Source organism: Pseudopipra pipra, chromosome 3 (genome assembly GCF_036250125.1).
Source record: "Pseudopipra pipra isolate bDixPip1 chromosome 3, bDixPip1.hap1, whole genome shotgun sequence".
Lineage (NCBI taxonomy): Eukaryota > Metazoa > Chordata > Aves > Passeriformes > Pipridae > Pseudopipra > Pseudopipra pipra.
In genome coordinates this window covers 111808926-111830013 of record NC_087551.1, presented here as the reverse complement: position 1 = coordinate 111830013, position 21088 = coordinate 111808926, and the positions used below count along the sequence as shown (strand labels likewise).

The following is a 21088-nucleotide window of genomic DNA, read 5'->3' as shown; positions in this document are numbered from 1 at the left end:
ATGATCATTCTAGGACTCTAGTTATGTTTGTTGGCATAAACTTAGAGAAGTTTCAAACAGCCAAAGTAAAAATAAATCTTATTATTGTACATTTATACTAAGCAGGGTTCACAGTTTCCTCTTTATTTTTTTTAGATTGCTATTTTGATTTTTTCCCCTGAAAAACAAATACTGGAATATAATGTTATTTTAACTTTGAAATTTATGGTCTTCCTGACAACAGGTAGTCACAGTTGCATTCTTGCAAAAGAAAACAAAATTAAAAATATAGACACAGGAAATAAAATTAATTTTAAAATATATGAAAACATTTATTCTGTGCATCAGCCCAAGTGAACAGACAAGTCTCTGACTGATACCCACCACAGACTGCAGTTTCTTGAATTGATTGATTAATAGGACAGAAATGAGGAGGTGTGAATTTATTTTGGACTTCAACGGGGTTGAACAAGGTTTGGCACAGTTCAGCTGGGCTTAATCTGCATTTTAAAGTCTATGAACAGTGACCACCTACTGGCACTCTTCAGTGTGTTAGGTCCCATAGAAAGGAAACATTTTGCACTAGACTTCATTTCAGCTAATGTTCCTGGATTTATAAAGGTACTAAAAAGGCAACAGCAATCTGATTTCAAACTAACAAAATACCCCTTTTCCCTTAGCGGGATTGAAACTCAACAGAAGACTCAAGGAAGGAGGAGAAAGGTAGGTGGGATTGGAGAAACAATTTCTCATTGTTTGGAGGTAGATTGTTCTTTTGAGGGCGACATTACCCTGAAAATAAAATTAAATTCCTTTCGGGTGTTTTCACCATTAAGTATCAAGATTTTCATTTAACTGCGTGAAAGGTAGTAAAGAAGTAATAAATAACAGTTGAAATGGGAAAAAGCTGCAGAGGAGGAAAAAAAAATGCTGAAATGCTGAGAATTTTATCTGAGCTAAAAAAAAAAATGGAAGCAGAAAGATCTCACTGTATTTTGCAGTGAGGATAATTAAAAACAAAGGCGTCTTTTAAGACAGAGAAAACATTCCCCACCATCTCCTTTTTCTGGCAAAGCCAAGAAACACCCTCTGAAGTGAAATAACCATAACAAGAAAAGGCATCTTCTTGAAGAAATTTTGACTCATAGTTTACTGCTTTATAAGCAGTTCAATAGAAAGATGTTCCATGCCAGGGCAACAAGTCAAGAATCCACATTTTTAATGCTAGTTTAGCCTCCTATGTGATTATTTTTACAACATGTGCAATTAAAGACAGATTTTTCAGCTCCCTGATTGTGACCGGCTAGAAAAGGGTTTGCACACACACAAACACAGAGGGAAGGAAAACGCCACCTCTCCCTATAATGGTCTTCATTAAAGACAGCTTTGCCCAGCTTCTGTTTTATTTCATTTTGATGATTTAAACTTTCCTTCTCTACTAGGTGGTGTTTTTTTCCTTCCTTCCACTTCACTGGTCCAAAGGAAAAATCTGATAGTCCAAACTCCAGCATTTTCAGTCATTTGTTCAGGAAGGGGTTGTCATGTTTTCGGGGGAAAGATGGGGCTGGGATGGGAGGGACAAAGGGAAAACTCAAAAACCACAGAATCACTGCTCAAGGCCAAGGTTATCAACACTCACACAGTTGTTGGGGGAGTTTCATGCTGCTCCCAGTAGCACCATAGACTTGGAATGGGAAAACTGGTCACCCCTTTGCACTCTATTGCACCTGCTGGAGAATAAATGGGTAAAGGCATGAGTTCACCTTCCAGGCCTGATTAGCTGCCCACAAGCTTTTTTTTACCCTAATCTGCAAACTTTGTCCATGTATTTATCTTAGTTGTCCAGCATAATTTTGAAATAAAAGTATGCCACTGACCAGGAAATTGCCTACTGTGCCTTTCAAAGCTTCAGCACTTCTATTACCAGGAGTTTGTCTTTGCAAACAAGAATTGCCTTGTACAAGAAAAAGAGCAGGAAAAAAAATTCCAGGAATTATTTTGTCAATTCATTGTAGTGTTTTTATAGACATTGACTTGTTTCCCGGTAAAATATGACCAAACAAGAAAATATCATTACTACTAAACTACACTCCAGGTCAAAATTTCTGTGAATCCAGCTCTTTCAAGGGGGGGTCTGAAGATAAATTTGTTTCCTGATGATCTAAAAGAAAGGGACACATAAAAATCATACAGCATTGAAGGCAAATGTTCTTTCTTTCCTTTCCCTTTCTGAACAAATATAACTCTATTCAAGGGATGTGTTTATCCCAATGCTGAACTGGTGTGGACAGGAGCCCAGCTTTGATCCTGCTGGAAACATCCATAGCATTTCAAAGTGATTCAATGTGGGCTAGTATAGAAGGGAGATATTTGTAGCTGCCATCCCATTTACTTGCTAGGATGGGAATAACCCAGAGGTTTGGCAATGTGTCTGGTGGGAATGAGGATTTTGGGGCTGTGCTTGGTTAAAGAGGGGTACAGGCAGAAATCCTCCAGTTTCAGGCCCCAACATCTCCAATACCATCAAAGAGGAGCTTATCATGGCATTGTGTTTTTATCAGCTGGCTCAGGATCCCCCAGTGCCTTTAACTTGCTGGGGTGGCCCAAACCTCAGTGTCCAACAGTTTAATTTGGGTTGTTTTTTAAAAAAAAACCCAAAATACCAATTTTCCCCTTACTCCTTTAGCACCAAAGCCTCGGAGCCATAGGCAGCATGAAGCAGGAATGCCATACTGCCCAGACCTTCTTTCTTGGGATGGATTTGGATTTATAACTTGCTAAACCATGTCCCAGTGGGAAGGTGGGAGGCTCCGAAGCCGCTTTGTGTGTGTGTGTGTGTCCACGCACGTACGCGGGAAGCACTGGAGCTCTTAGGGCTCTCCAGGACTCTTTGGAGAGAAATCCAGACCTGGAAACAAAAAAGAAGGTAGCATTCATGCCCAAGCACATAGTGGGGGTAAACATATTTTGTAAATGGAAGTTTGTTACTCACATTGTACCACGGGAGCTGCTGTTTACCCACCGCCGCTCGGATGCCGACGTTGCCAGAGGCTGAACGATTCAGCGGCGATCACTTATAAATAGTGCTGACCAGAAACAGAAACAGTGAAGAGTTTTCATTAAAAAAAGAAAAAAAAGCCTTCAATATTTTTTTCATTTTTAGGGGAAGAGTTAAAACTACATGCTTTTATTGATATTTCCTTTTTTCCCTTGTCTTCTCTCTACACTGTTGTATTCCTCTTCTAATTTTGTTAAGCTCTGGGGTTCAACTGAATTTTTTAAATTTTATTTTAAAATTGTTTTGTTTTATCTTATTTTATATTCTATTTTACTTTGTTTTACTACTGTAAAAAGCAGCAAGGGCAGAAGAAAATACAAGAAAAGAGAAATAATGAAATACAGAAAAATTCTAGCATTTGAGCATTTGTTGAAAACTCGAACTCCCATTTTTTAATTAAAACAGGTTTTAAACAAAAACTCCCATTTTGCCAGAGACAAATTTTTGTTATTAAAAAAAAAAAAGCTTCTAGAATCCCTGATAATAATAGTTTATGGGTGTTTAGAGCCTGTTGGTAGATACAAAATATATTACCCCTTTGCTCTGGCGAGATGGAGTAGCTCAGGAAAGTTAAAACTTTATAGAAAAAGGTAGGATAATCTCTCCATGCACTGAATTTTTCTGAGAACCTCCTTTAAATTCTCCACTCTGCAGGTCAGCCCTGGATACTATTAAGAGGAAGAAAGAAGGTAAATTTGTGAGGAATCTGGATTTTACCCTCCAGCCAGCGAGGCTGTGTGTGACAGAGCCGCCGTTCCTGGTGATACTGGTTTGCATCCTCCTGCCCAACACAGCAAAATCTCCCCATCCACACTGAAATTAAATACTGCAAATTCCAGGTCAGGCACTCACGCTTTTTGAAAGCTAAAGTGATCGTTTCCCTGTGCCCAGTTTTGATTTCCTGAGCATAAAAGTAATGTGTGTTCTCCAAAGCGTTGGCCCACACAAGCTGGGCAGGTACCCACAGGTCTTGAAGGTTTCTTTTATGAATCTCACTGGAAGTGTGGCTTCAGAAACCAGATAAAAATCTGCCATAAGTCAACGGGAGCTTTGCTTGTGCAAGGACTGCAGGACCACAGAGTATAAAAGTCAGGAGATCTTTCTTTTTGCTTCTTACAGGATGATAATCCATGGTCTTTTATGAAAATTATGAGTTTTACTTGCAAAACAATGGGCAGATGACCAGTTTCTGAGAAAGAAAGGAAAAAACCCGGGTGCAGGGGATGGGAAATAAAAAGAAGAAAATCAAGGGCAATATTTTTCTTTTTGAGAATGACCAATGGAGGAATGGATGTTCCAATTGCAGCTCCTTCCCAAAACATCCTCGGCCTGTTGTCCCTTTTCCTCCCAGCTCACAGGATCGTTCTTTCTAATTAGGTAGCAAATACAAGGAGGGAAAGCTAGTAATTTTTTTCTTTTTCTCTAGATGAATAGAATTTTTTCTTGTTCCACAAGGTGGCAACATAGCTTCAGAGCTCGCAGCATCCTCCATGGTACAGAGAGAGTAAGAAACTTCACAACTTTTAAGCTATTTCAAACATCTTCTTTGGGATGACTTAAACATAAGGGGCAAAAAAAAAAAAAAAGCCATTGTTCTAATTTTCATCATTTTAATGTTTTTTAAACATGTGATTTAAAATTATATGTATCAACTTTTGTACATTTTACTGTGTGTACTACCTGTGTGATCTCATTTTTGCTGCAGATCTTGCTGTACAGATCACCAGAGGGAAAGGCTGATTTTCACTGAGTGGAGGCTCAAATCTAACATAAGCATGGCCAAAATAAGAAATGGAACAAAACTGAGCCTTGATCTTTAGGGTTGATAAATAACAAAAGTTTTATTTAAAATTTTAAGCCAGAGTTTAACTTTACTTTTAAGTAACTTCTTAGAAGCCAAACTCTGTGACTCATAGACTGTCCTTTCACATCTCTCTTCTCTCTGTTCCTAACTCCTATTTTTTTCCCTAAACAATTGGTTTTGCTGTCTTAAACAGCATCTCTTCACTTCACTAATGACTGCAGGGCTATTTCTTCTGTGGAAGTTGAAAGGAAAGGAAAGAGCCCCACCTTCCTAAAAACTATAACTCAGACCCTCTTCTTGGTCTGCACAGTACTAAGGACACAAAAGTATGACAGATATGAAAAATAAAATAAAAGAATATGGATGTTGTGAAGTTAATGGCAAGTGCAAGGTCCTTCATTTCCCACATGAGATCATGCAGGCTCTGATATAGTAAAGAGTGTGAATAATTTGGCACATGTACCTGACATCCTATTAGCCCCCCTAGATCAGAATGAAAATGGTTTGTAGACAATGGTGGGCAACGTCAGTGGGTGAAGAGCAGGAGAATCAATCCAAGAGTCCTACCAGAATGAAAACAGTGGGTCCAGCTGGCCAAGAAGGCCAATGGCACCTGGCTTGTATCAGACATAGTGTGGCCAGCAGGACAATGGCAGTGACCATCCCCCTATGCTGGGCACTGGTGACGTTGAGATGCTGGAGCTAGTCCAGAGCAGGGCAATGGAGCTGGGGAAGGGTCTGGAGCACAAGTCTGATGAGGAGCAGCTGGAGAGGCTCAGCCTGGAGAAAAGGGGTTCAGGGGGGACCTTGCTGTTCTCTACAGCTCCCTGAAAGGAGGGGAGTTGGGGGGAGGTCAGTCTCTTCTCCCAACTAACAAGTGGCAGGACAAGAGGAAACAGCTTCAAGCTGTACCGGGGAGGTTTAAATTGGATATTAGGAAAAATTTCTTCACCCATAGGGTTGTCAGGTATTGGGACAGGCTACCCAGGAAAGTGGTGAAGTCATCATCCCTAGAAGTGTTCAGAAGACGTGTGGATGTGGCACTTGGGAACGTGGTTTAGTGGTGAACATGGTGGTGCTGGGTTAACTGCTGGACTCCACAATCTTAGAGGCTTTTTCCAACCTTAATGATTCTGTGATTCTGTGACTTCACCAGATTATATCAACTTCAACTGTGAACCCAAGCGATGCTCCTGTAACATTCCAACCACACCTCCCACCTGCTCAAGGGATGTCCCAAGATCATGTTATCCTGCTGTGGATAATGTGGATAATCCTCCATTGCTGCAGGACATCTTCATGGCCAGCTTTGGGATACCTGTAGAGCCAAGAGAATGTGTTTCACAATCTTTGTGCAAGCTGCATTCCTCCCAGCTGCCCTTGCAATGAAGATTTGGAACCGGATGATCCGTAAAGTCCCTTCCAGCCCAAACCATTCTGTGATTCCATGGTGTGTGGTACTGGCTCTCCAGAGCAATGTGGGAAGTGCATAATGCATAATGTGTTCAGAGAGCAGGTTTATCATGAATACAGGTCTCTGGTCTGGGAATAACCCCTCCAAAGCACACAGCCAGGCTTGTTCCAAAGGGTTGTTGGCAGTATCAAGCCTGGTGTTGGTGAAATGTTTCTACTCGTTGTCTGAAGCCAACTCACTGCTGATACAGCCCTGAGATAAGAGCTGAGCACAGACAGTGTCTTTCATTAACCCCTCTGCAATCACCAAATTTCTTGCTGCTCAGAAGTGAATCAGAAGTGGGGGCTTTCCACTGGCTTTGCCTGTCTCTTCCCCAGCCAAGTTTCTCCACCAATCCATGGAGAGAAACCATATGTTTGTTTTTAGATGGGCTGCAGAGCCCACAGATACCTTAATAAGGGACACTCAGTTGATTTGTATATAAATGAATAACTGGAGAGGGCAATTCAGCCCTGGATTCTCCAAGGAAATCTTGGACATTGCTCTTGACTGACAGCAGAGACTGGAGCTAGGAGTGCCGAATACAAAGCTGCTCCCATGTTTGCAGCTGAGCAGGCTTTAACTTTTCCTTTCTTCCCCCTCTCCTCCCCCCTACTTTTTCCATTGTAACTCAGAGTGCATTTTTGCAAGATATCCCTGAAATTACTATTACTACATCGCAATATTAGATCAATGCAGTGGTAACACAGTCCAGATTGTTATGGCATTCGCATCTTGATGCCTTCCATACTGTCTTGCGGAATCCAACCTAATACCATGATTAAAATGCCTTTTCCATTTCTCCAGAGCACTCTCCCTGCTGCCATTACATAAACGTCTGCCTATCTAGGGTTTTGTACTGGCACCCAACACCGGGGTCTTTGAGAGTCTAATGAAAAGGACCTCCACTCATTAAAGGGAGATGAAGGTTCTTGCCAAAGCCTGGGACTAAATTAGAGTCCGTTCGGTTTCTCTTCTCACTGACATCATTATGAATCAGGGAAAACACTCCATTCAAGTGAGTTGTGTTACAGCAGTGTAAAGCCAGAGTGAGTTCAGAATCAAGCTTGTTCATTTTAACACCAGTCTTCCTTCGTTTTCTCTGGCAGCTTTTTCCCACTCTGCAACTCACCTGCTGAAAATAGCAGCCCTCGGTATAATGTAGTTCCTTCTCACGGACAAGATTCAGAGACAGGAACCCTTCAGAAGTCAAACTTAAGTGGGACGGGAGAGGTGAGAAAAATTACCAAAAGGATGAAAAAAAGAGAAGGAGACAGTTGAGTATCATAGTTTTTGAAAGTGGCAGAGAGCCAAGTTTCCCAGAGAAACTGTGGATGCTCCATCCCTGCAAGTGTTCAAGGCCAGCTTATGTGTCTCTGACCATGGCAGAAGGGTGGGAACTAGATGCTCTCAAAAGTCCCTTCCTACCCACAGCATTCCATGATTTGATGACTCTATAATCTCTTGTTTATGATTCTATGATTCTATGAGCTCTTGTTGAGAGCTGCAGCCTGAGCCTTGCACCCCTTTCCACACCCCTAGGAGAACTCAGACAACAGGGCAGATGCACAGGGAGGGGCATCATTCACACCACCAGATTTTCCAAGCCTTCTCTCCAAAGGGCTGTACTCACAGTCAGCTGGGAATTCTCATTCGTGTCCCACCACGAAGGCAGATGAGACCAGGTAGCAGAGAAGTCTTCCTTTTCCAGTGTCCTCAGGGATGAGATTAATCTTGCCACGAGATTAAATGTCCATGTGGAGCTGTGACTCAGTAGTCCAGGCACGGCATCAGTAGGCTTGAAAGAGCACTTTGACACTATCTTGTTTAAGAAGCAGGGTGGTTCCCACCACACTGAGAGCCAAGGAAGGAAGAAGGAAGTCCTTCATGACGATCCAACCAGTCTTAAATCCATTTCCCACAAATGTGAAGGTACTGGTTTCAGTGGGATGCCACAACACAGTTGGCATTCAATGAGGAAATCTTTGTTGGTGATATAATCCCAAGGTTTCCTGCATCACCAGTGAAGAAAAACAAATACTTTGAAGGGGCAATTTGGGTCTTAGGTGGGAAAAAAGGGCTGTTCCAGAGGGGTGGGATGAAGCTGGGACAAGAAGCCACTTGGGGAATCAAATGGAATTTTAAAGACTTGTTCATTAATATGTCTGTGTGTCCACAGATGTTATAAAGTCCCTTCCAAAAGCATCATACTATCATTCCACATAACACCACAACTGCAATCCTGTACCATTTTCACTTTAAAGCCGAAAAAAACCCTGATTTTCAGAATTCCCTCTAGAATGTCCTTTCTGACATTATTAAACCAGTTCAGATCTGTTTTTTTGAATAAGGACAGAGTTCTGGGAGATTTTTCAGTTTGAGGGATGTTTGTACATCTGCTGCCCACGGCAGCAGTGCCGGCTCATGGAATCTTGAAGTACTGATTAAACTGCAGTGTGGTTTTCCAAGTGGCAGCTTGTACAAGGGTATTTTGGAGTATTCTCCAAATGTAACAAAAGGGAGTAGGACACTCCTCTACTTTATCTGTCTGTGAGCCCTGGAGCAGCACGGAATACGTTTAATTTGGTTTATAGCAAATGGAATTTTGCACTAACGTTACTCCCAGGCTAGGCACTGGTGATGGGCTCTGTTCTCTGATATGGATGTTAGTGCCAATCTCACTTGTGACAAGCCATGAGATTCAGTGTGAAAAAAACAGGGGATATGGAAAAAAACATTGCAATTATTAGAATTATTTATTACTGTTATCTGTAGAGGGAAATTAATGCAACTGGGTAAAATGAACGGATTTCATGAAATAGATCTCTAAAGTCCATGTGCAAGCACTACCATGTCTCTCTTTTGTGATAAAAGAAATTATTTTTTTAGTTAGGGGATTAAGTAAAGTGTTCTTATAACCACAGTAATATTAAAATCAATGTTAGTAATAGTAATATCAATGATAACAAAGATAATTATAATAATAATAGTAGTAAAAATAATATTATCTCAATTGCACCTCAAATTAAGAAAACCCATACCAAACAATCAGCCAAATTGTCAGCAAATTGTTCTCACTGATAACCTGCATGGAAAGCTGTTGGCTAAAGTCTTAGTGGAATTAAAACCTGGTGTTACCTTGAATCACTGTGGGATCTTAACATCTTGTCCTTAGTAATTGAACACACAGAAGAAAGAAGCTATTCTTGGCATCACCCACAAGCCCTGTGGAAGCACTTGGACACACTAGAAAGTCAAAGGCAGTGCAAGGCTGACATGTGCTGTAGATTCACCAGGCAGAGGAGGAAACTGAGGCAGAGCTGAGTTATGCATTGCAGTCACACTGCAAATCCACAGCACTCAGACTTACACGTCTCCCAGCACCAGGCCTTACAGCACAAGCATCACTCCTCGTGCACAGCAGTGTTTCCAAGTAAAAGAGAGAGATCAAAAGCAAAAGACGGCCTTTCAGATATTCCATTTCATCTGTAAAGGCAAGCGTAGGAAGATTGAAATGATTTTTTTTTTCTTCTTGCCCATTCGATTAACATATGTTTATCTGTGTTTCAGTATTTCACCACATATTTATATGAAATCCCTCTGCCTGTTTTTTTTTTTTTTTTGGCCTCTCTACAGGCTTTTGCTCATGCTAGACCACTCCAAGAAACTTGCCCACAGTACACCATCCTCATCTGTGCAATCCCAAACCAGTTCCTGCACCTCACTCAGGCGGCATCCCAGTGCATCTTGGTTGTCTCCAAGAGTAGCAGATGTTCTACTTCAAATAACCCACAGATAATCCCCAATCTCCTCAATGAGCTCAGGAGTGTTGGGAAGTATGTACCACTCAGATCAAAAGTGAACCCAATTACAGCCATGCCACTGCCTTTTCCCCCCTTTGGGAAGGTGGAGTGAGTCACAGCAGACAACACTCGGTTCCTCTGGCTGGCTCTCAGGGTTGTGGTTTCCAGCGATAAATTCAGCCTGTGGGCAATTTACTGAGGAATTACATCGTGTGGTGTACAAGTCCTTCCACCAACATTCAAGCCCCAGGAACTGATGAGGTTCAGTGCAGAGCATTCAGATTTGGTTTCTTTTTAATAACACTTACTGAACGTGAACAGCTTTAATAATCCCCAGCAGTCATTAAAATCTTTTCATCTTCAAAGTGCTCTACATATGCTAATTAATGCTCACAACCGTCCTGTGATGGTATTATTATCCCCATGTGGCAGCAAGGGAAATGGAAGCAATGAGGTTAAGTAATTTGCCTGAGGTCAGAGGGAGCTGATGACAAAGCCACAAGCAGAACCCTTATCCTCTGTTCCACCACGCATCTTCCTCCCACAGCACAGTCATCTGGTGCCCACAGCCCCAGCTCTGTTTTGTCTTATGTGAGCATGGAACAGGTACCAAGAAAAGGGTGAAAAATTACATTTTGCCTTCCATGCCCACAAGCTCTGGCTATGCCACCAAGCCTACAAGTGTGCCAACCCACCTGCCTCATTACCAATGCACAAAATGCAGCAGCATAGGGCAATTTTCAGGACAAAGTTCCTGCTGCAGCTCCCTATGCCAGGACAGATCCAAACCATCCCTTCCTGTCCTCCAGATCCAGCAGCCCCAAAGCCTGTCATCCCAAGCTCAACCCACCAGATAATGACCCACAGTTGCCTCTTTCTAACCAGTCTATGGACATTTTGGCTACATCAATTCTAATAACTAAACCCATCATTTGAGACCAAGTGGGACAGTGTGGCCATATTTGTCTCCAAGTTGCAACTCCTAAGTCACAGAACCATAGAGTCCTAAAATTATTTGAGTTGGAAGGGATCTTAAAATTATCTTGTTTCAATGCCTTTCCATGGGCAGGGACACCTTCCACTGTCCCAGGTTGCTCCAAGCCTCATCCAACCTGGCCTCGAACACTTCCAGGGATGGGGCAGCCACAGCTTCTCTGGGCAACCTGTGCCAGGGCCTCACCACCCTCACACCCAAGAATTTCTTCCTAACATCTAATCTGTGTCTCTCTCTTTTAGTCTAAATTCATTCCCCCTGGTCCTATCACTACCATCTCATGTGAAAAATCTTTCTCACTCTTTTTCATAGGCTTCCTTTAAGAACTGAAAGTCCACAAAACAAGGTTTCCCTGGAACCTTCTCCAGTCTGAACAAATATGGTGACAGTATCCAAAATGCCTATGGAGAGAGCAGTGCTTGGCCTGGGCTAACTCCCAGACAATGTCTGGAAATTGCTGACAGTACTTCTCTCCTGGGCCCAAAGTTTGCCAGAGACAATTCCAACAAATCAATGGCACAGTCAACCTAGTTATAGTGTTTAGGCCAAGACTTGATACGATTCAATTTTTTGGTCCATATATAGCCCATGTAGCCAAAGTACAGCTAGAGTCAGTAATGTGGATACCTTGTTCTCAAGAATTTCCAAGACAAGCATCACTGTCTCTCAGTGTCACCATGCAGAGGAAAACAAAATTGAGAGTCATGATTTACTCAGGATCATCTGCTACGCTAGTGCCACAAACATAAGCACCACTTTGATCCTCTGGCCCAAAATTCAAGACCTGATTATTTGGTCAGCTTTGACTTTCCAAAACGCAGTTACCTGACCATTAACATGAGCACACTTGCTAGTTTTACATCCAGCCTCTTTATGGTGGCTTCAGCTGCCAAGGATTTACTTTAGCCCGCATGATTAGGAGCTGATGAACTTCTCCTTCTATTCTCTACCCATTCAAATAAACACAGAGCTGTGTTTTATTTTTAAAATAAACAAAGGCAGGCTGGACTGAAACCATGGTAGGAATGGCCCTAATTCTGTTCTTGGCTGAGCTGCCACTCGTAGAAGGTTGTTTTACTCTTATAGGGAGAAATGACTTATTACTATCAGAATAATAAACTCCTTCCTTTTATGCTTCAAATCAAACTGCAATCTGGTCTGTGCAGAACACATTTCCCACTCCTCCTCCTCATTCTCTTCTTCCTCTACCATGGGCTTCAAACAGCCCATGAATCCAGATGCAAGCTATTTTTCCCCCAGCCGAAGGATCTAACTTTTTGGCAAGCTGTGCAAGCTGTTGTGTGGGTGGTTTAAAACTTCCCTCTGGGCCTGTCATGTGGTTAGGGCTGTCTGGGTTGCTCTGAACTTCTGGACACCATTTTCCTTTGACTCACCTTTTATTCCAGCAGAAGCTGGGACCAAGTGTGCCCAGCAAATGGGACTGCACAGAACTGCACTTTGGAGCCAGGACTTTGCTGCTTTTTTTCGCTCATGTGAAGTCCCTTGGCTGGGTTCACTAGACGATGCTGTCAGGAGGAAATCCCTGCAAATAGCTGTCTCTCTGACTTCACTTTGAGCCACTTCCTACTCACTTTCTGAGCGTCTCTTCCATGAAAATTCATGCTCTGTCATGTGTTACTAGTTAAGTCAGCAGCAAAGTCTATTCTGAGTCTATCAGGAAGGTCTCATTCCAGCTGTCAGGGCTGCAGCTCTGCCTTTCCTCTGCACCAGCCTGCCTTCCTTTAGATGATGTGCAAGCAGTGGTTTGCTTCTGCATCTTGAAACAGATGGAGAGGTGTCCCCAGTGACTCCAGAGCACCACGAGTCAGACAACCAGGCCAGAATTTTCCCCTTTTCTCTAATTTAAATCGGAAGAGTGTTCTGCATCTTCCTGGTTAAGAGAAGACCCAACTCCAGGAGAGAAGCCCCAACTGCCCAGGTCTGCAAGCAGTGTGCTCCAAGTTGAGCAAACATACCCATTCATCTCATCATTTATTATCAGCAAGCCAGAACACTGGCTGGGTCCCCAGTACTGGATGGGTCTCCAACACTGGGTAGGTCCTCAACACTGGGTGGGTCCCCAACACTGGGTAAGTCCCCATCAATATCATTTCATCACAGATCTCTGAGTGTGTGGATTCCTTACCTGCTGTCTTTCCTATCACAGTTTTACAAAGACAGACTCTACACAACAATCTCTACAGTCAGGGTCATCTCCTCTTTAACTGCTTCTGAAAGCCAAAGAGATTATTCCTTTATGAGTAACCCTTGCTGTTTCCCAAAGAAAAGCCACTGGATAACCTAGGACTGCAATGATAGAATGAATGGCACTGCTCAAGGATGCCCTGCATCCTGTGACAGGGATGGGAATTTCAAACCACCCGCACAACAGCTTGCACAGCTTGCCAAAAAGTCAGATCCTTTGGCTGGGAGAAAAAATAGCTTGCATCTGGATTCTGTGTTTGAAGCCCATGGTGAAGGAAGAAGAGATGCAGGGCAGGGTTACAAGTGTTGATACATTTACTATATAATTGGTATATATTGGCAGTGCTGGGTTAATGGTTGGACTCGATGATCTTGGAGGTCTTTTCCAACCTTAATTATTCTAGAATTCTATGATTATATATACAGTGGTTCACTAACTCAGCAGTGAGAGTATTACAGGAAGATGAAAGTAGGCATGGATTATATTTCATGAAATACCTCTTCCCTACAATTGTGCTGTCTCTGGACCCTCACAAAACTCTTCAGAAGTAAGCATAGGCTCTTTTGAGGGCACTTCAAGCCCTCAATTGGTTTTGGTCCAAAATGATCAGAGCTGGTCCTTGTGATGCTTCCTATGGGGAAAAGATTTGATTTAAAACCTTGAAACCAAAACCATAAACGTTGTGTACCAGAGAGGAAGGTACCAGAGCCTCTACCTGAGCCTGAAAGCAGCATGTTTGGATAGGGCGCCCAACCCACACATTTGAAATTCATTAAATACAGACTTGCCTGGCAGCCTCACAAAAGAGCTTAGAGAGTCACCATAAATATGACAATAGTAAAATGTTTAAATCCTTGGAATGGATTAGTCCCTTCACACAGAGAGAGCTAATTTTCCAAGAGAGGCTGACAACATGCACTGCAGAAATTAAAGAATCAAATTCAACAGATCACACAATAATTATAACATAAAGAAACATTGTAAATACTGGCAAACAGGCCATGACAGGTTATTCCTGTAACATGCATGAGCAGGAAAAGTTATTATGCTCTGGAGTACCTCAGAAGTCATGGAGGTCAACTCAGGACATGAAACACAGAAATGAGGAGCTTCAACTCAAGTAATGTTCAAGTGAAGTAGATAACTAACCACAAATCTTTGCCCAGGGCTACTTAACTGATGCCAAACCCATCTTTTAGAGCTCTAAAAATGTTTTGATTAACTTCCCTCCATCTTTAGAAACTACACTGATGAAACTACTCTGCCTATCCTTGAGCTTTCGGGTTCCAGGAAAATGGTTCTTCCCAGGTATTTCTAGGCAGTTCAGAAGCAAGGTGAGCTTCCAAGGGGACTTTTATTTCACTACAGAGGCCCACATGTTTTAGAAAACATTCAGACACACACCTGTATACTAGAATTCAGCTGCTGTGTTTGTCTCTACTGATCAGTACAAAAATATTGGTATAATCACAGAATCACAGAATCATTTAGATTGGAAAATATCTGAGATCATCAAGTCCAACCTCTAATTGATCACCACCTTGTCAACTAGACCATAGCCCTAAGTGACATGTCCAGTTATTTCTTCAACGCTTCCAGGGATGGTGACTCCACTACCTCCCTGGGTAGCCCCTTCCAATGTTTAGCAACCTTTTCTGTAAAGAAATACCTCCTGATGCCCAGCCTGAACCTCCTGCCACTGGTTTTCTGGGAGAAGAGACCAACCCCCACATGGCTAGACCCTCCTGTCAGGGAGTTGTAGAGAGCGAGAAGGTGCCTCCTGAGCCTCCTTTTCTCAAGGCCTAAATAGCCCCAGCTCCCTCAGCCTCTCCTCTGACTCTCTAGGGGCTGACTCTCTAGAACCTTCCCCAGCTCTGTTGCACTCCTCTGGAAATGTTCCAGCACCTCAATGTCTTTTTTGTCATGAGAGGCCCTAAACTGGACACAGCACTTGAGGTGTGACCTTGACAGTGCCCAGTACAGGAGGACAGTCACTTCCCTGGTCCTGATGGCCACATTATTCTTGACACAAGCCAGGTGCCATTGGCCTTCTTGTCCACCTGGGCACATGCTGGCTCGCCTTCAGCCACTATTGACCAGCACCCCAAAGTCATTTCCTGCTGGGCAGCTTTCCAGCCACTCTTCCCCCAGCCTGGAGCACTGCCTAAAGTTGTCATGGCCAAAGTGTAGGACCAGGCACTTGGCCCTGTTGAACTTCATACCACTGGTGTCAGCCCATCAATATATCAGTAATATAGGTTGTATAATCAAAGAATCACAGGATGGGTCAGGTTGGAAGGAAGCACAGTGGGTCATTCTGGTCCAACATCCCTGCTCAAGCAGGGTCATCCCAGAGTACATATTTCATAATAATACTTTATATATATTATGTATTATATTATAATATAATATATTATATTTATAAAAATAGGTTGCTCAACAGGGAGCCTCGGTTTGGCTACACACCCAGCCATTCCTTTCATATCAGCATGATTTGATAGATCGTGAACGCATGTTTCAATGCCTTGTTTTGGATTTAGAAGCTTAACTGGAGGCATTCAGATTTAAAATCTGGCCACAGCTCCCTCAGTACTTCCATTTCATCACCTGTAAAATGGAGGATGCCATTTCCCTACAGGTGTTTTATAAGACTTAACTCACTCATGCGTGCAAAGTGTTGAGATACTTGAATGAGCAGCACCGTACCAGAACAATGTCTTATTTTGTGAACGCACCTTCCAAAACTATTCACACCCTCTTAGGCCTTCCAATACTTCCTGCTTCCCATCAGGCTGGGACAACTCCTTTCAGGACACTTTTGTGCCCTATTCTGGTTGTGGAAACAGCGGGTGGTGAAAGGAACAAAAATGAATAGAGGTGGGAGGAAAAGTTATCCAAATATAGCAGAACTTCAGAAAAAGATTGCAGAGGAATTTTCTTTTTCCTTTTTTTTTTTTTCCTTTTTTCCCCCCTCAAAGCTGATTACCAACTCTCATCAACAGCAGTGACATCTCATTCCCTATTACTACACTGCGTTGCACAGAAAGTCACTGAAGATTGTCACCATATCTCAGAGCATGGGGGAAGAAGGGCTGCAGAGCTGCTGAGATGATTTTGTAACTCTGTTCCCTCCTGGAGGCACCACAGGGGAAGGGGCAGTAATGGCTGAGGCCCTCCTGCTGCAAGTCTCTCTGGCTCATTTAAAGCTGTGTGAGCTGGTGGAGGGTTAAAACAGCCAAAGGATAGATGGGGGATTTGAAGGGCACAAATGTGGTTTCAATATGGTTCATCCTTTCTGCTCATCTTGCACCAAATGCTTCTGGGGCACAACAGCAGCATCCCCCGAACTCCTCCCTGTGCCCAGACAACTCCTGCTCCTTCTCCCTGCTTGAACAATGTAGAAGCAAGTCGGGAGCGGGAGACAGCAAGTGAATATAAGTACTTTCCCTCACCCCCCTTCCCAGCCCTGACATAATAACAAACAGCTCTCCAAAAAGCACTTAAATTTACGAACAGTTTATAAATTCACAGACGTTGATTTATAGACGTTGGCTTGACCCAATATTAGACACTTTGGTTTCTTTTCTGTTTTCAAAGTGCTGCTGTTATGGCTTGGGTTCTGAGTGCCGTCACACACCAAAAACAGCCTCCAGGTCCTCCCTGTGGACTTTTCTTTGCCCACAAGGACGGGCTGGAGCTGGGGCTGGGGCTGGGGCTGGGGCTGGGCTCACACTCCTCAAGGGGTGGCTCTTCCCCTTGCTCAGCAGGACGGTTTCCAGCTGGTTAGAGAGCCGTGATGACAGACTTTCTAGGCAGCTTCATTTCGGCTTCCTTGTCTGCAGGAATGGTGGCTGCAACATGGGGTGTGAGGAGGAGCCCCTGCCTCTGTGTGTGGTATTCCCTGCCTACAAGCCTCCAGTAGGAGCATGGAATCAACCAGGAAAAAAAACCCCCAACCACCACAAGCCCCCTCCCACCCCCCAAAAAAACCCAACCCAAAACCAAAACACAAAAAAAACCCCCTCCATACCCTGCCTGGAGCCAGTATTAATTGGCTAAAAAAAAAAAAAACAAAAAACAAAAAAACAAAAGAGCAATTTTTTTTACTCTAGGAATGACAAAATTCTACCCTGAAAAATCACTGAGTTCTTGTGTCCAGGCTTCTCCTTCTATGGCCACCCAGCATGAACTGAAAACCCCATATGCAGACCATGCCACCAGGTGAGAGGAGGGTTAAGGATAACCACTTTCCACCCTGTGGAATTTCACAGTCATGTCTGGCTTGGAAACCCAAAATCTGTGGTAACATAAGGAACTGTGGGCTTTGATGGGAGCCATGAGGGCCTGGCTGGGGGATCACAACATGTTGGAAGGCAACTGTGACCAATTCTTCTCCCTCCCCTCTACACACACAAAAAATAAAATGCAAATAAAAGATATAATATCTATCAATCCCTTCCATTTCCTACTTTCTGCCTCTGGCAAGTCACCCGAGTTTCTCCAACTGTGGAAAAAAAAAAAAAAAAAAGAAAAGAAAGGATGGTTGAGCTTGCATCCTGATCTCAGAGCTTTTAATAGTAGAGAGAATTGTCCTCACTGGACAGAAAGAGGGCAATTTCAATACCTGAAAGGATGTTGTAGTGAGGTACAGATGTGCAGAGTAAGGGCACAAATACCTTTGTGGCCAGGATTAGGAGGGTCTTGCCCAGTTGGAGTCTGCTATTCTGCCGTGCTCCCTACCATACCTCAAGTTGCTCACCTTGGTAAGCATCCCCTCATCCACCCACCAACGGACACATTGTCACCGGGAGGAAAATCTGGTGGAGCCACTTGAAGAGGTAGTGCTGTATCATTTCAAACCTCTAACTTTGAGTATAGGGTCCATGTTACTTTATTTTGTTTTTTTTTTTCCTCATAGAGATCTTCTAAGAAAGACTTCCTCTAATAATAATTATTATAAGTATTAAAAAGCCTAGAGCTTGCCATCAAAATAGAATTTTACCATAAAAATAGAACAAAAATTAAAATTAAGGAACCAGTCTACATTCTTCTCCGAGAAAGCCATGTATTTTTAAAAAATTAAAGAAAGCCAGAACTGTTTTTTGTTTTGCTTTTAATGAAACAGAAGACCAGTTCTAACCAATTCTTCTATATCTTAGGGACCCTTTTTTCCTTGAGAAATAACAAAGAAAAACTACCAGGGAAACTGAACATTTAAGAACACTTGATGAATTGCCCTTATACAGACATGGATTGCTTGCAGGCAACTCTGTCTCTGCATAGCCCTTCTCCATTGCTCATCCAGCCCCAGCCGTGGGGTGCAGGTGTCTGCCATCATGCTGGGGTTTGTAGCCATTAACAAACTAGGCAGTAGGCACCATCCCCCCAATTCATTTTAACCTGTGATTTAACACAGGATCTGAACTCCAGGCCACAGTTTCCTCAAAAGTCAACAGGCTCGAAACCTTCACGTTCACGGCTTTGCCAAACCAAATTTGCATCAGATATCATCCAGCCCACCTCAGGAGCAGAATCTGCGGCCAAGACAATGGACTGGGTTCCAAGAGACCTGAAGGTTGAATCTGAAATGCAGCAGCTCCTTCAGATTAAATTTCAGACCTGCTTGATCCTTGAGGAAACCACCCATTGGGAAGCTCAGTCCCACCTTAACATTTATTCTGTGCTGGGAAGACAGTGGGTTGAGTGGAGCAGCGTCCAATTCAGCGCTCTCTGGAGATCCATCAAACCCACAGCAAAGAGACCCAGACACCAGCAGGCAGGGTCAGAGGGGCTCACCCTAACGCTTATTCAGGTGCTGGGCACCCATGTGCTTTCCAGAAGGGGGAAAATAAGAAAAAAAAATCCTCGTGAAAAAAGTGCACATAAAATAAATTACAGCAGCCCCCATTCCTAATTGAAATAACTCAGCTCTTCTTTTCGTGTGTGCCTGTGTTTAAAGAGAAACCTGAAAGGCACAAGTTCACATTATGGACTAATAGCCTGGAAAATTTCAGTTTAAAAAACAAAGCTGGCTTTGAGTTACACAGGAGAGGCCTGAAAAAAAGCATCTGAAACCACTAACTTCTATTTTTTCCTGCACTTTTTACAACATAATATGGGTGAACAGATTTTATTTTATTTTATTTTATTTTAAAAACTTGCTTTAAAAAAATAATCAACACAAAAATCCTCTCTCTGGCCTTCATGTGCCAAGTTTCAGCCCAGGGCAAATTTTTTACAGCTGAATTATACACCCTGAAAAATAAGGGGCTTATAATGACAACATTGAGAGTCCCCTAACTATAGTGGTATGAATGGGGAGGGAGGTATAATAAGAATGGTCCATAGTGTGCAGCAGCAGCAATAAGTGAAGGAGCCCTTACTCAGCATGAGGAATTCTATATATCTTGGAAGGCTTTCATGAACCTAAACATTATTGCTAAGAAAGGAATAAACAGTTTGAACTGCTGTTGCCATTCATCCAGTGCTCACACACTGAGGAATACACAGAGTTGTTCTCTCAAAGCTGGAGTGAAATATTCCAGACATAACTCTTTCTTACTTCAGGGCTGGAGAGGATTTTGAGCTGCTGTTTGAAAACAAGCTGGAGAAACACTCTTACTCTGGGAGAGTTATTATTTTTTTTTAATAGCAGTGGTGATAATTGACCACGTAGCTCCAGCCAAAGTGAGCAGAAAAGGCTGAGGACACAAAGGACCATTATTGGCCAAGGTTGGTATCTGTAGGTGAAGTGAAACCAAAATAAGGGGATGAGCAAAATGACTGTTTGCTTGGGGTGATTAATTCTTGAAGGTGATTTAAAACTGGCAGCCCAGAAAACGTACAGAAAGCAGTTCAATTTTTAAAACTGCTACTTCCAAAATCAAATCATACAGCAAGCTGGAGGCAGAATTGGCATTTAGGCAGACACAGGAACCAGGTTGTCTCTGCTAACAGAGCCTGGGCATCTCCTTACAAATGAAGATCAAATGTTAGGATTTCTACATGGAGCAAATCCCTTCTCTGCACTGCCATTTTCCCTTCTTCTCTCTGGTTACATCAGATCAACCAAAGCATTGAGCTTCTGTCATTCTATAAATCTTTTATTGTCATTTCAGCACATCTATGTATGAACAGGTACACATAATCTCACTTATAAATATCTGTACCTACATATATCTATATATTATGCATCTCTCCATTGTATTTTTATTTTCTATTCCTTCATGTTCTATATATTAAGGATCATGACAACATTTATAACAGAAATTTGACATTTTCTTAAAGGAAAATTCATCTGGAAATTTTTCAACCACCTCGGTGACCCCAGCCCTATTTGACCAAAGGACATGACTTTAACACATGACTCCCATCTCAAAGTGGGTATCTAGAACAGGTTGGAGGAATCATGTCTTAAAAATATACTTCCATTGCTACTGACTTTCCAAGAGCATTACTAGCTCAGCTTCAAATGTCTACTTTGGAACCACCTAATGTTAAATAAGAAAATTTCCAATGCAAAATGGCTTACTATGGTGCCCATATCCCAACACTACTCCTACCTTTCCCCTCTCCCTGATTAAAAGCCACAATTATCAGTAATCACTGGATCAAAGTATTGATGTGGAATCCCCTACATTTTTATAACAGTGTGATACAATTTCAGAGTTGTTGTCAAGACTGTAATGTAGATTAAACTTGTGTCTCCTAGCACAGAAATGAAGATTATAGTTTTTCAACCTCTCTACCACACTTCTTTCTGTATTACTTAATGAATCGTTTCTTTTCTTA

General features: G+C 42.5%; 1 long non-coding RNA gene across 1 annotated transcript; it reads left to right on the top strand.

Moving 5' to 3' along the window:
* The first annotated feature begins 7788 nt into the window (after nt 1-7788).
* On the top strand, nt 7789-10462 carry LOC135410656 (uncharacterized). Its single transcript, XR_010428819.1, has 2 exons — nt 7789-7979; nt 9931-10462. It is a non-coding gene; the product is annotated as an uncharacterized LOC135410656 (long non-coding RNA).
* The last annotated feature ends 10626 nt before the right edge of the window (nt 10463-21088 follow it).